Here is a 15000-nt window from a genome sequence, read left to right as displayed (position 1 = left end):
TCAGGCGCAGGAGAATCGAACAGAGTATTAAATAACAAATAAACGAAACATGCTCCAAACACTAAATGTAACATTAAACAAAGTGGGTACGAAGACCCGTCGCGCACCGATACAAAAACCAACACGACACTGAATAACAAACAATCTCTGACAAAGACATGAGGGGAAACAGAGGGTTAAAAATACACAACAGGTAATGAACGGGATTGAAACCAGGTGTAGGAAGACAAGACAAAACCAATGGAAAATTAAAAATGGATATCAACGATGGCTAGAAGACCGGTGACGTCGACCGCCGAGCACCACCCGAACAAGGAGATGCTTCGACTTCAGTGGAAGTCGTGACACACTGGCTCTGCACAGAACACAGCAAATAATTTTGTCCTTTTGATCTTATTCCACCTTTTTCATAATGTTCATGTAGCGACTAAAGGGGGTTCCGCCAACCCTGAGTTTGAACCGACAACCCTGTGGTTACAGGGACAGCCCACCCTCCTGTGTTGGCTCATCCGGATCCCTTTTTGCCATTCATAGTGGAGGTGGACGCATCCGAAGCTGGGATAGGAGCAGTGCACTCTCAGCGCTCGGGTACACCACTGAAGCTCCGCCCCTGTGCCTTCTTTTTGAAGAAGCTCAGCCCGGCGGAGCGAAACTACGATGTGGGGGACCGGGAGCTGTTGGCTGTCATAAAAGCCTTGAAGGCAAGGAGACATTGGCTTGAGGGGGCTAAACACCCTTTTCTCATCTGGACTGACCATCGCAATCTGGAGTACATCCAGGAGGCGAGGAAACTGAACCCTCGCCAGGCAAGGTGGGCCATGTTTTTCACTCGTTTTGTGTTTATCCTCTTTTACAGGCCAGGCTCCCAGAACGTTAAGGCAGACGCATTGTCCCGGCTGTATGACACCCAGCTTCTTGTTTGGTGGCGCCGGTAGTGTGGGAGCTGGACGCGGACATTGAGGGCATCCTCAGGACTTTAAACGGCCCCACAAACTGCGGACCCGGCTTCCGGCAGGCAGGCAGGCGGAGGGGCAGGTTTCGGGTCGAGAGACAGACCCTGTCCCTTGGTGCGAACACCAGGGCCTCACAGCGGTGACGGTCTTCGCCAACTTTCTGGCACAGAATGGCTCGCTGAAGGTGGACGTGGGTGGCCTCCCAGGTTTCCTACGCGCGCTGGAACAAATTGTCCACCGCAGTAGCCTCAGTCTGACTCTGATGCCATGGAGCCAGAACCGGCTGATACACTAATACACATCGAAAGGGAGAACGGTTAGTGGAGGAGTGGCGTAGCGAGTTCTGGGCCATCTCTGCCCAGGGAACAAACTTCACCCACTCCCCCGGCCGGTCCTGGCAATAAGACCGCAGAAACCTACCCACATCCTGGTTAACTCTCTCCACCTGCCCGTTACTCTCGGGTGGAAACCCGAGGTAAGGCTGACCGAGACCCCCAGACGTTTCATGAATGCCTTCCAGACCCTTGCCAGTGAACTGGGTACCCCGATCAGACACTATATCCTCAGGCACCTCATAGTGCCGGAAGACGTGTGTAAACAAGGCCTCCACAGTCTGTAGGGCCGTAGGGAAACCAGGCAGAGGGAGGAGACGGCAGGACTTAGAAAACCGGTCCACAACGACCAGGATCGTGGTGTTACCCTGTGAGGGAGGAAGATCGGTAAGGAAATCCACGACAGGTGCGACCAAGACCGTTGTGGAACGGGTAAGGGGTGTAGTTTACTTCTGGGCAGGTGCCTAGGAGCCTTACACTGGGCGCACACCTAGCAGGAGGAAACGGAAATCATCACATCCTTAGCTAAAATGGGCCACCAGTACTTCCCACTCAGACAGCGCACCGTCCGACCGATGCATACCAGCTCCTCGACCCCTATACCAGGGGCACCTGCTCCTGCTGACTCCATATTGTGTCATGCGGTGGGTGTAGCTGGTGCATGAAAGTCAGGCGCAGGAGAGCAGAGGTGAGTGGACAAAGCACTTTACTTAGGCAATCATTTGCGCAGAACGCAACCGCGTCACAAAACAAATGTCCAACGAACAAGTGAGGCGGCACAAAGTACAAAAACCCAAGTATAAAGTACCGGCCGCCACAAAGCATGGGTAATAAAACAAACCCCGGTGCAAACCAGCCGGAAGCTTGCCAAACTTTACAATAAACAATTTCACTCAGAGACATGGGGGGGGGGGGGGGGGGGGGGGGGGGGCGGGACAGAGGGTTAAATACACGACAAGTAATGAGGGAAATGTAAACCAGGTGTGTGGGAAGACAAGACAAAACAACTGGAAAATGAAAGGTGGATCGGCGATGGCTAGAAGACCGGGTGACGTCGACCTCCGAACAAGGAGAGGAACCGACTTCGGTGGAATTCGTGAAATATAGGGGTCAGGTTCTCAATGGGATCTACTGGTCAGAAAGGTTATATAGGGGTCAGGTCTCCCTTTCAAACACATTCTCAATGGGATCTACTGGTCAGAAATAGGGAATGAGCGAGGTTTTAGAATGTGTGTGTGTGTGTGTGTGTGTGTGTGTGTGTGTGTGTGTGTGTGTGTGTGTGTGTGTGTGTGTGTGTGTCACTGCGGGGGAACTGAGAGCCTCTGCCAAAGAGGAAGTGAGAGGTATATCCAGCCATTCCTGGAGGACAATAGATTGAATGGAAAAATGATTCTTTATTATTAAAATCCTCTATTAAACCTTTGGATCCAGTCTAGGACCCCCCAACACACACACCCTGTCCTATCAGCACCCCCCCCTACCAACACCCTATCCCCCTGTCCTATCAGCACCCCCCCCCAACAACACCCTATCTCCCTGTCCTATCAGCACCCCCCCAACACATACACCCTGTCCTATCAGCACCCCCCCCCCCAACAACACCCTATCCCCCTGTCCTATCAGCACCCCCCCAACACACACACCCTGTCACCTGTCCTATCAGCAGCACCCCAACACACACACCCTGTCACCTGTCCTATCAGCAACCCCCCCACCAACACACACACCCTGTCCCCCTGTCCTATCAGCACCCCCCCAACACACACACCCTGTCACCTGTCCTATCAGCAGCACCCCAACACACACACCCTGTCACCTGCCCTATCAGCAGCACCCCAACACACACCCTGTCACCTGTCCTATCAGCACCCCCCCACAACACACACACCCTGGTACCTGTCCTATCAGCACCCCCCCCCCCCAACACACACACCCTGACACCTGTCCTATCAGCACCCCCCAACACACACACCCTGTTACCTGTCCTATCAGCACCCCCCCCCCCCCCACCAACACACACACCCTGTCACCTGTCCTATCAGCACCACCCCCCCAACACACACCCTGTCCCCCTGTCCTATCAGCACCACCCCCCCAACACACACCCTGTCCCCCTGTCCTATCAGCACCCCCCCAACACACACCCTGTCCCCCTGTCCTATCAGCACCACCCCCCCAACACACACCCTGTCTCCCTGTCCTATCAGCACCCCCCCCCCAACACACACCCTGTCCCCCTGTCCTATCAGCACCCCCCCCCCCCCCCCCCCCAACACACACACCCTGTCACCTGTCCTATCAGCACCCACCCCAACACACACACCCTATCACCCTGTCTTATCAGCACCACCCCCCCCCAACACACACCCTGTCCCCCTGTCCTATCAGCACCACCCCCCCAACACACACCCTGTCCCCCTGTCCTATCAGCACCACCCCCCCAACACACACCCTGATCCCCTGTCCTATCAGCACCCCCCCCCCCCCCCCCCCAACACACACACCCTATCACCCTGTCCTATTAGCACCTCCCATAACACACACACTCTATCCCCCTGTCCTATCAGCATCCCCCCCCCACCAACACGCACACAGACACACCCTATCAACCTGTCCCCCTGTCCTATCAGCACCCCCCCCCCCCCCCCCCAACACACACACCCTATCACCCTGTCCCCCTGTCGGCTCGGAGGAGTGTGTGACGTCACCTCATCCCGTTTCCTAGGAAGGAAGTATGAATCAGATAATAGGGACGGACACCTTCACACACACACACACACACACACACACACACACACACACACACACACACACAGACAGACTGATTTGGACAGATCTGCATGGGAGCAAGGACATGACCCGGACAGTCAGTCAGAGTTATTATTGCAGAAAAGACTTGCAAAAAGACTAAATATCTTCCAAAGCTCAAGAATAAATTATTTGTTGTATTCCAGTCTTGTTATATTCCAGTCTTGTTATATTCCAGTCTTGTTATATTCCAGTCTTGTTATATTCCAGTCTTGTTATATTCCAGTCTTGTTATATTCCAGTCTTGTTATATTCCAGTCTTGTTATATTCCAGCTATAACCTCCTGCTGCACTAAGCCTGGTTGAAAAGCCAAATTATAGTCAGTCCAGTACACATGTCAATTACACTCATTTATGACTTTGGCTGTCTCATATCTAGGAGATATAACATAGGATTGTATAGTCCTAGGTGTGTGTGTGTGTGTGTGTGTGTGTGCGTGCGTGCGTGCGTGCGTGTGTGTGTGTGTGTGTGTGTGTGTGTGTGTGTGTGTGTGTGCGTGCGTGCGTGTCGTACCTATATGTGTGTGCATGTGCGTGTGTGTGTGTGTAGTAACTTGGTGTGTTCCAAGCCAACAGACAGGACCCTCCATTACCTCCAAACGAGGCATTTCCCAAAATGACATCATAGGCTATCAGCTGCAACCGCTGCCATTGGCTAATACAGATTCTACAGGAGAGGTCAGCCTGTCCATACATATTCAGGAGAAGAGGGGAACCACAGTGTAAAAGGCCCTGGGTTTATTAAGTTCATCCACTTGACTTCTGTTGGGCTTTCTGCACCCAAAGAGTTAATCTATGTTCAGGAGAAGATACTGACTTAAGCTACAACCACCACCAAAGGTTTTACAGGAGGGAGCTGGGCTTGGCCAGACAGTTTACAGGAGAGCTGGGTTTGGCCAGACAGTTTACAGGAGAGCTGGGTTTGGCCAGACACTCTACAGGAGAGAGCTGGGCTTGGCCAGACAGTTTACAGGAGAGCTGGGTTTGGCCAGACAGTTTACAGGAGAGCTGGGTTTGGCCAGACAGTTTAAAGGAGAGCTGGGTTTGGCCAGACAGTCTACAGGAGAGAGCTGGGCTTGGCCAGACAGTTTACAGGAGAGCTGGGCTTGGCCAGACAGTATACAGGGAGAGAGCTGGGCTTGGCCAGAGAGTATACAGGGAGGGAGCTGGGCTTGGCCAGACAGTATACAGGGAGGGAGCTGGGCTTGGCTAGACAGTATACAGGGAGAGAGCTGGGCTTGGCCAGACAGTTTACAGGAGAGCTGGGCTTGGCCAGACAGTATACAGGCAGGGAGCTGGGCTTGGCCAGACAGTATACAGGGAGAGAGCTGGGCTTGGCCAGACAGTATACAGGGAGAGAGCTGGGCTTGGCCAGACAGTATACAGGGAGAGAGCTGGGCTTGGCCAGACAGTATACAGGGAGAGAGCTGGGCTTGGCCAGACAGTATACAGGGAGAGAGCTGGGCTTGGCCAGACAGTTTACAGGGAGAGAGCTGGGCTTGGCCAGACAGTATACAGGGAGAGAGCTGGGCTTGGCCAGACAGTATACAGGGAGAGAGCTGGGCTTGGCCAGACAGTTTACAGGAGAGCTGGGCTTGGCCAGAGAGTATACAGGGAGAGAACTGGGCTTGGCCAGACAGTTTACAGGAGAGAGCTGGGCTTGGCCAGACAGTATACAGGGAGAGAGCTGGGCTTGGCCAGACAGTTTACAGGAGGGAGCTGGGCTTGGCCAGACAGTATACAGGGAGAGAGCTGGGCTTGGCCAGACAGTATACAGGGAGAGAGCTGGGCTTGGCCAGACAGTATACAGGAGGGAGCTGGGCTTGGCCAGACAGTATACAGGGAGAGAGCTGGGCTTGGCCAGACAGTATACAGTGAGAGAGCTGGGCTTGGCCAGACAGTATACAGGGAGAGAGCTGGGCTTGGCCAGACAGTATACAGTGAGAGAGCTGGGCTTGGCCAGACAGTAGACAGGAGAGAGCTGGGCTTGGCCAGACATTTTACAGGAGAGCTGGGCTTGGCCAGAGAGTATACAGGGAGAGAACTGGGCTTGGCCAGACAGTTTACAGGAGAGAGCTGGGCTTGGCCAGACAGTTTACAGGAGAGCTGGGCTTGGCCAGACAGTTTACAGGAGAGAGCTGGGCTTGGCCAGACAGTTTACAGGAGGGAGCTGGGCTTTGCCAGACAGTATACAGGGAGAGAGCTGGGCTTGGCCAGACAGTTTACAGGAGAGCTGGGCTTGGCCAGACAGTTTACAGGAGAGAGCTGGGCTTGGCCAGACAGTTTACAGGAGGGAGCTGGGCTTTGCCAGACAGTATACAGGGAGAGAGCTGGGCTTGGCCAGACAGTATACAGGGAGAGAGCTGGGCTTGGCCAGACAGTATACAGTGAGAGAGCTGGGCTTGGCCAGACAGTAGACAGGGAGAGAGCTGGGCTTCGCCAGACAGTATACAGGAGGGAGCTGGGCTTGGCCAGACAGTAGACAGGGAGAGAGCTGGGCTTCGCCAGACAGTATACAGGAGGGAGCTGGGCTTGGCCAGACAGTATACAGGGAGAGAGCTGGGCTTGGCCAGACAGTAGACAGGAGAGAGCTGAGCTTGGCCAGAGAGTTTACAGGAGAGCTGGGCTTGGCCAGAGAGTATACAGGAGAGAGCTGGGCTTGGCCAGACAGTATACAGAAGAGAGCTGGGCTTGGCCAGACAGTTGACAGGAGGGAGCTGGACTTGGCCAGACAGTATACAGGGAGAGAGCTGGGCTTGGCCAGACAGGGTACAAGAGGGGGCTGGGCTTGGCCAGACAGTATACAGGAGAGCTGGGCTTTGCCAGACAGTATACAGGGAGAGAGCTGGGCTTGGCCAGACAGGGTACAAGAGGGGGCTGGGCTTGGCCAGACAGTATACAGGGAGAGAGCTGGGCTTGGCCAGACAGTTTACAGGAGAGCTGGGCTTGGCCAGACAGTATACAGGCAGGGAGAGCTGGGCTTTGCCAGACAGTATACAGGGAGAGAGCTGGGCTTGGCCAGACAGGGTACAAGAGGGGGCTGGGCTTGGCCAGACAGTATACAGGGAGAGAGCTGGGCTTGGCCAGACAGTTTACAGGAGAGCTGGGCTTTGCCAGACAGTATACAGGAGAGAGCTGGGCTTGGCCAGACAGTTTACAGGAGAGAGCTGGGCTTGGCCAGACAGTTTACAGGAGAGAGTTGGGCTTGGCTAGACAGTATACTTGGATTAGCTAAGACAACATGCCATTTGAACACAGGAGTGATGGTTGCTGACAATGGGCCTCTGTACGCCTAAAAATAAGCCATTTCCAGCTTCAAAAGTCATTTCCAACATTAACAAGGTCTTTCTGATCAATTTGATGTAATTTTAATGGACAAAAAACATGCCTTTCTTTCAAAAACAAGGACATTTCTTAGTTTCCATGATGTGTGATGTGAACAGGTTGCATTATAATGATGTGTGATGTGAACAGGTTGCATTATAATGATGTGTGATGTGAACAGGTTGCATTATAATGATGTGTGATGTGAACAGGTTGCATTATAATGATGTGTGATGTGAACAGGTTGCATTATAATGATGTGTGATGTGAACAGGTTGCATTATAATGATGTGTGATGTGAACAGGTTGCATTATAATGATGTGTGATGTGAACAGGTTGCATTATAATGATGTGTGATGTGAACAGGTTGCATTATAATGGTGTGTGATGTGAACAGGTTGCATTATAATGGTGTGTGATGTGAACAGGTTGCATTATAAGGATGTGTGATGTGAACAGGTTGCATTATAATGATGTGTGATGGGTAAAGTATCTCATGTTTTGGTTTATGGTCTCATGTTGTAATTAATGGGGTCCTATATCTATGGCTCTGAGAGCCAGCTAATCAATCCTATGACAGTTCCAATGGTAGTCATTATTAACATAACGATCAGCTGACTCGGATGCAACTCAGGGAAAGGCACGCGCTCCTTTGTCTGAATTTAAACGGAAAACCACTTCCGTTCAGCGGAGCTGGGGGGCACCAAACCCCAATATTTTCTCACTCTTTCCTTTCTCAGCTCTGCTCGACTCTCTTTTCCTTCGCTCCCCCTTTTGTGCAGCTCCCCACGTGTCGAATAAATTAGCAAACCCAAATTGGAGGAAAAAGGAGGAGGAGAGGGAGACCAGAGGAGAGAGGGAGGGATTTGAGCCTGGTGTCGGTGTACGGTTTCATTCGGAGGTGCCACTACTGCGGTGTCCTCTGAGCGCGCGAGCTCTGTTCTATTGGATGCTGAGAGAGCAAGAGAGATACCGTTAGAGATAGATAGAGGGAAACATACGTTTCCCATGCCAATAAAGCCCTTAAATATAATTCAAATTAAATTGAATTGAGAGAAAGAGCAAAGAGAGAGAGAAGAGCCGACTGTGGGGTACAGAAGCGTTGTTCTCACCACTAAGCGAACAGCTGAGACTGAACCGAAGAGAGGAGGGGAACCATATTCTGCCTGAGAAAACCAGCTCACCTCACCTGCCACTGGAGAAGAAGAACGGAATGCTATCGCTTTCTGGGGGTGTAACCTAATCCGCAGCGCTAAAGGGATATCGCCTAATCACTGAAAACGGAAATATTTCGTTTCTTTCTCCATGGTGGATATTATGTAGAGCGGAGAAAGCAGAGAGCAGCAGTTTTGGGCTTATTTTTTTATTTGTTTCTGTGGATTGTGTGTCTGGGTCGTCGGGGGAATAGGGGAGCAGTGTGCTGCATACTGATCTGGTTTTGGATAAAGGAATACCGGGATATAACGGGACCGGAGCGCACGGCCAGAACAGCGAAGCTTCAGCGGGTTCAGATGCATGTAAGTCACCTTTTCTCTCTGTGTCTCTCTCTCAATTCAATTCTTTCTTTCTTTCTCTCTCTCTCTCTCTCTCTCTCTCTCTCTCTCTCTCTGTGTGTGTGTGTGTGTGTGTGTGTGTGTGTGTGTGTGTGTGTGTGTGTGTCTCCACGCCGAGCAGCGGCAATTGTACTGTCATTTGTGTGAATGAGGATGAATTGGGACGCGTTAGCTATATGTGGCCGACCTGTTTGTGTGTTCTCAATATCATTCTGGTATCTGGTATGGATTACATATCACTGCATCCAATAGCTGGGGGAACATACGGTACTCTCTAGTGGGGATAAGGAGCCTCTGTCTCGGCTGCAGAGTGCAGACGGCTTGACAATGGAGTCCGTCAGAGAGAGAGAGAGAGAGCGAGAGAGACAGACAGACAGACAGACAGACAGACAGACAGACAGAGAGAGAGAGAGAGCCGCTGCTGCGAAGATTGTTCAGCCAGCAGCATACCCTCATGATTATCGATCTCTTCATAACCAAACCTACCAGGCAAACAAACGTTTAATAAATGTACTGACACATTTAACATTAGGCTTTGAGATATGGGGCATTTTTTCATAATGCAAATCTTAGCTAGATTCATTGTGTAATTGAAATGATTGAAAGTAGGCTCTTTCTGAAATGCACACTCCTCCTGAGCAGGGAAGATTTAATGTAACAGACATTGATTGACAGGAGCGATGTTTCCCCATCAGGACAAGCTACTGAGGTATTTTCATTGGAGCCTGTCTGTGTAGAGTTACATGAAAGAACCTATTAAAGCACCAAACCACCTATTGTTGTCTAACCCTCACTGTGGGTCACCTATCTGCAGTGAAACGCTATACACCGATCTCCTTCTCTCTGCCTAAGAATAAAAAACTGCTCTTTGTCCGTTAGCTGTTATTAACGTAGGCTACCGCCACCCTGTTACGTTATACCGGCTGCTCTAACTCCGGTCTCCAGTCTCTGCAGAGAGAGAGAGAGAGAGAGAGAGAGAGAGAAGACCGGCTTGGGGCTCGGTGACGGATCGGTTTCTCTAAGAGAAGCTGGGCGTGCGAAGCACCCGGCTGTAAACCGAGTCATGTTGTAATGTGAACCACATGTGGTGGTTCTAGCTGGGTTCAGGTGATCTGTCTGTGAGTTGATGGTTTAAACACAGCAAGTTGTAATTGCCAGCACACACACACACACACGCACACACGCACACGCACACACAGACACAGCGGTGATGGGCATTTGAACTGCTTTGATTGTTTGAGTACTCAAATAAATAAAAAATGTATCACAAGGCTGGGAGAAAATAATGATGTACACATGTATCTACAGGTCTATGCATATATACATCTATAGGTACATGTATCTACAGGTCTATGCATCTATACATCTATAGGTACATTTATCTACAGGTCTATGCATCTATACATCTATAGGTACATGTATCTACAGGTCTATGCATCTATACATCTATAGGTGCATTTATCTACAGGTCTATGCATCTATACATCTATAGGTACATTTATCTATAGGTCAATGCATTTATACATCTATAGGTACATTTATCTACAGGTCTATGCATCTATAGGTACATTTATCTATAGGTCTATGTGCGCAACAATGCCTAATTCATCATAATAATTACAGAAAACAAATCCTAATTGCTAAACTCCTCCATTTATTGTATATTCAGTCAATAAAAAAGCAAGTGCTATTTTAAGATTGATTTATTGTAACCGTAATAACAACCGGTTATATTATATTGTGGAACACAATATTTAAACAGTGGAGCTTGAAGAAACCTATTATCAGGACGCAGGATAAGACCCAGATGTGGAGCTTGAAGAAACCTATTATCAGGAAGCAGGATAAGACCCAGATGTGGAGCTTGAAGAAACCTATTATCAGGACGCAGGATAAGACCCAGATGTGGAGCTTGAAGAAACCTATTATCAGGAAGCAGGATAAGACCCAGATGTGGAGCTTGAAGAAACCTATTATCAGGACGCAGGATAAGACCAGATGTGGAGCTTGAAGAAACCTATTATCAGGAACCAGGATAGGACCCAGATGTGGAGCTTGAAGAAACCTATTATCAGGACGCAGGATAAGACCCAGATGTGGAGCTTGAAGAAACCTATTATCAGGACGCAGGATAAGACCCAGATGTGGAGCTTGAAGAAACCTATTATCAGGACGCAGGATAAGACCAGATGTGGAGCTTGAAGAAATCTATTATCGGGACGCAGGATAAGACCCAGATGCAGACAGTTCGAATCACAGATGTTTATTAACAAAACAACAGGTTAAGGGTAGGCAGAGGTCAGAGGTCAGTAATCCAGGGTAGAGTCAGTTAGGTACAGTACGGCAGGCAGGCTCAGGGTCAGGGCAGGCAGAGGTCAGTAATCCAGGGCAGAGTCAGTTAGGTACAGTACGGCAGGCAGGCTCAGGGTCAGGGCAGGCAGAATGGTACAGTACGACAGGCAGGCTCTGGGTCAGGGCAGGCAGAATGGTACAGTACGGCAGGCAGGCTCAGGGTCAGGGCAGGCAGAATAGTACAGTACGGCAGGCAGGCTCAGGGTCAGGGCAGGCAGAATGGTACAGTACGGCAGGCAGGCTCAGGGTCAGGGTCAGGGCGAGCAGAGTGGTCAAAACCGGAAGAACTAGAAAACAGGGACTAAAGAAAAAACTTGCTGCTAGGCTTGACGAGACAAGACGAACTGGCAACAGAAAACACAGGTATAAATGCTCAGGGGAAAATGGGCGAAACCTGGAGGGGCTGGAGATAAGCACAAAAACAGGCGAAACAGATCAGGGTGTGACAGTACCCCCCTCCAGGGGTGCCTCCTGGCGTCCTATTTGGGCACATACCCCGTTGACGGCGGTGGAATTCAGCGATAAGGACTGGGTCAAGGACGTTCCTAGCGGGGACCCAGCACCTCTCCTCTGGACCATAATCCTCCCAGTCAACCAGGTACTGGAATCCCCTGACCCGAGGTCGAACACTCAGGAGGCGCCTCACCGTGTACGCCGAGTGGCGGTCGATGAGATGGGGTACAGGGGTGGGCCTGGAAAGAGGAGACAAAGGGCTGTGAGGCAGAGGTTTAATCCTTGATACATGAAAAGTGGGATATACTGTATATGGAGGGTGCAGGGAAACAGAGGGGCTAAGAATCTTAGAGATGTGGAAAGGGCACATAAAATGGGGGGACAGTTCGCGGGACTCCAACCAGAGAGGCAGATCCCGAGTGGAAAGCCATACCCACTGCTCGAGACGATACTGGGGCGTCGGGGTCCGGTGGCGGACCGCCTGTTGTTGATACCTGGAGATGGTCTTGAGAAGAGCATACTAGGCTCAGCGAGGGACAAATATCTGGGCTGAGGGTATGCTGACCGCTTCCTCTTGCTCAGGGAAGAGCGGGGGCTGATAACCCATCGAACACTTGAAAGGCGAGAGACTAGTGGCCGAGTAGGAAAGGGTGTTGCGGGTGCATTCCACCCACACGAGTTGCTGGCTCCAGGTGGTAGGGTTTTGGCAGAGACGAGGCAACGAAGATTAGACTCCAGGTCCTGATTGACTCGCTCCGACTGGCTGTTAGACTGGGGGGTGAAACCCAGAGTACACGCTGGCCGACGACCCAATGAGTGTGCAGAACTCCTTCCAGAACCGGGACGAGAACTGAGGACCCTGATCGGAGACCATGTCCACCGGAAGTCCATGGATCTGGAAGACGTGCAGCACCATGAGCTGGGCCATCTCCTTGGCTGAGGGTTGTTTGAGGAGGGATATTAAATGGGCAGCTTTGGAAAAACTGTCCACTACCATAAGGATAGCGATGTTGCCATCAGATGGAGGGAGACCAGTGACGAAGTCCAGGGATATATGTGACCAGGGACGGTGAGGGACAGGAAGTGGTTGAATGAGGCCAGCCGGAGCTTGCCGATGAGTCTTATTCTGAGCACAGACAGTGCAGGCGCGGCGACGAATGTGAAGACGTCAGGAACCATGTTGGGCCACCAAAAGTATTGTCGCACAAAGGCCATGGTCCGACCGGAGCCATGGTGGCAGGCAAGCCTGGAGGAATTAGAACATTCCAGAACCAGAGAGCGGGCAGCGCTTGGGACAAACATCTGGTTAGCCGGGTTCCCACCTGGGGTCCGGTTGGGAATGCTGTGCCTCACAGACCTGGTTCTCTATTCCCCAGATGAGTGCAGCCGTCAGACACGAAGTAGGAAGGATGGTCTCGGGGTCCGAGGGTGTCTCCGCGGGGCTATAAAGGTGTGAAAGTGCATCCGGCTTAACATTCTTGGGACCTAGGGCGGTAGAAGATGGTGAAGTTTAACCGAGTGAAAAGCAGGGCCCATCGAGCTTGCCTGGAGTTGAGACGCCTGGCGGTGCGGAAATATTCCAGGTTCTTGTGATCCTTCCAGGCAACGAATGGATGTTCCGCCCCCTCTAACCAGTGCCTCCACTCCTCCAATGCCATCTTCCCCTCGAGTAGTTCTCGATTTCCCACATCACAATTCCTCTCCATGGCGTTAAAGACGATGGGAGAAGAAGGCGCAGGGATACAGCTTAATAAGGTCCAGGGCAGAAAGCTAGGACAGGACGGCCCCCAGTCCGTCATCCAAAGCGTAGACCTCCACCATGATCTGACGGGACGGGTCTGGATGGAATATTATGGGAGCTGTGGTGAAGCGGTGCTTTAGGTCCAGGAATATCCGGTCAGCAGCTGGGGACCATGTGAATGGGACCTTGGGAGATGTGAGTGCTGAAAGGGGGGAAGCCAGGGTGCTGTAACCCTGGATAAAATGGCGGTAGAAATGGGCAAATCCCAGGAAGCGTTGCAGCTGCACTCTGGACGAGGGTTGGGGCCAATTTCCCCAACCCGGACGACGCTAGGCCATTTGTGCGTCGCCCCACGGAGCTCCCGGTCGCGGCCGGTTACGACAGAGCCTGGGTGCGAACCCAGGGACTCTGATGGCACAGCTGGCGCTGCAGTACAGCGCCCTTAACCACTGCGCCACCCCTCCCGGGGCCCTAGTCAAACAATGTTTATAATCAAACCTTAGGTGCCCTAATACGTAAATAAAACAGTAAAACAATAAAATGTAAGACGCCGAATCATTATTGTCTTTACCGGAGAAAATTACCAAAGAAAACGTTCTCTTCCACACACTTGGAAACACTACAGCCAAAATGGGAGCCACCTTGAAAAACTACAATTTCTGTGTCATTTTTCCAAAAACCAGCCTGAAACTCTTTCTAAAGACTCTTGACATCTAGTGGAAGCCCTGGGAACTGCAATCTGGGAGGACTTGGCCTTATAATTAAAGTGATAGCCATTGAAAATAGTGGTAGGCTGAATTTGTTTTGGGTGGGGCCGGTTTGTCCTCGGGGTTTCGCCTGCCATATCAGTTCTGTTATACTCACAGACATTATTTTTTAACAGTTCTAGAAACGCTAGAGTGTTCTCTATCCGAATCGACCAATTATATGCATATCTTAGCTTCTGGGCCTGAGTAGCAGGCAGTTTACTTTGGGCACGCTTTTCATCCGGATGTCAAAATCTTGCCCCCTACCCAACAGGGGGCAAGTGAACGACAGGTCAAGTTCCTAAAGTTTTCTAAATTGATTAACAATTCCGCATTGAGTACTACATGGCGATCTGTTTGGTGAGTCTATGATTAATGATACTGATGAAATTATACTCTGTATCTTTATCAAACTACTGTTTTTGCATAAATTATTTTCAGTGTGGAACCGGTCTATATTTTAGGGGGTTTTATAGCCTAGGCTAACCAATTCTAAATGGCACTATCAGTTCGCAAAGTAGCCAAAGCGGGAAAATAACCTAAACACATCATTTGAATTTATGATAAAACTGTCGTCATTTGGCAAGGAATGTAGCTTGGGTATCCCATTAGTTAGAATCATGTTTTATAGTCATTTATTTATGATGGTAGTTTGTGTGGCCACTCGGCATGCGCGTGTGTGTAGGAAGCGGTTGGAACACAGTGAATGAGACACAGAGGGGAAAGGGAATTTAGGG

At 50.8% G+C, this 15000-nt stretch overlaps 1 protein-coding gene across 1 annotated transcript in view; it reads left to right on the top strand.

The window, feature by feature from the left end:
- The first annotated feature begins 8457 nt into the window (after positions 1-8457).
- The window catches only part of LOC139388242 (dachsous cadherin-related 1b), a 239018-nt gene continuing 232475 nt past the window's right edge, over positions 8458-15000 (top strand). Inside the window, exon 1 of the mRNA XM_071134790.1 lies at positions 8458-8935. The gene's annotated coding sequence lies outside the window, so the exon portion shown is untranslated. The remainder of the gene's footprint in view (positions 8936-15000) is intronic.

This window comes from Oncorhynchus clarkii, chromosome 29, assembly GCF_045791955.1.
Source record: "Oncorhynchus clarkii lewisi isolate Uvic-CL-2024 chromosome 29, UVic_Ocla_1.0, whole genome shotgun sequence".
Lineage (NCBI taxonomy): Eukaryota > Metazoa > Chordata > Actinopteri > Salmoniformes > Salmonidae > Oncorhynchus > Oncorhynchus clarkii.
Note: the sequence above shows the minus strand (reverse complement) of the source record. Positions and strands in the feature narration are given on the sequence as shown.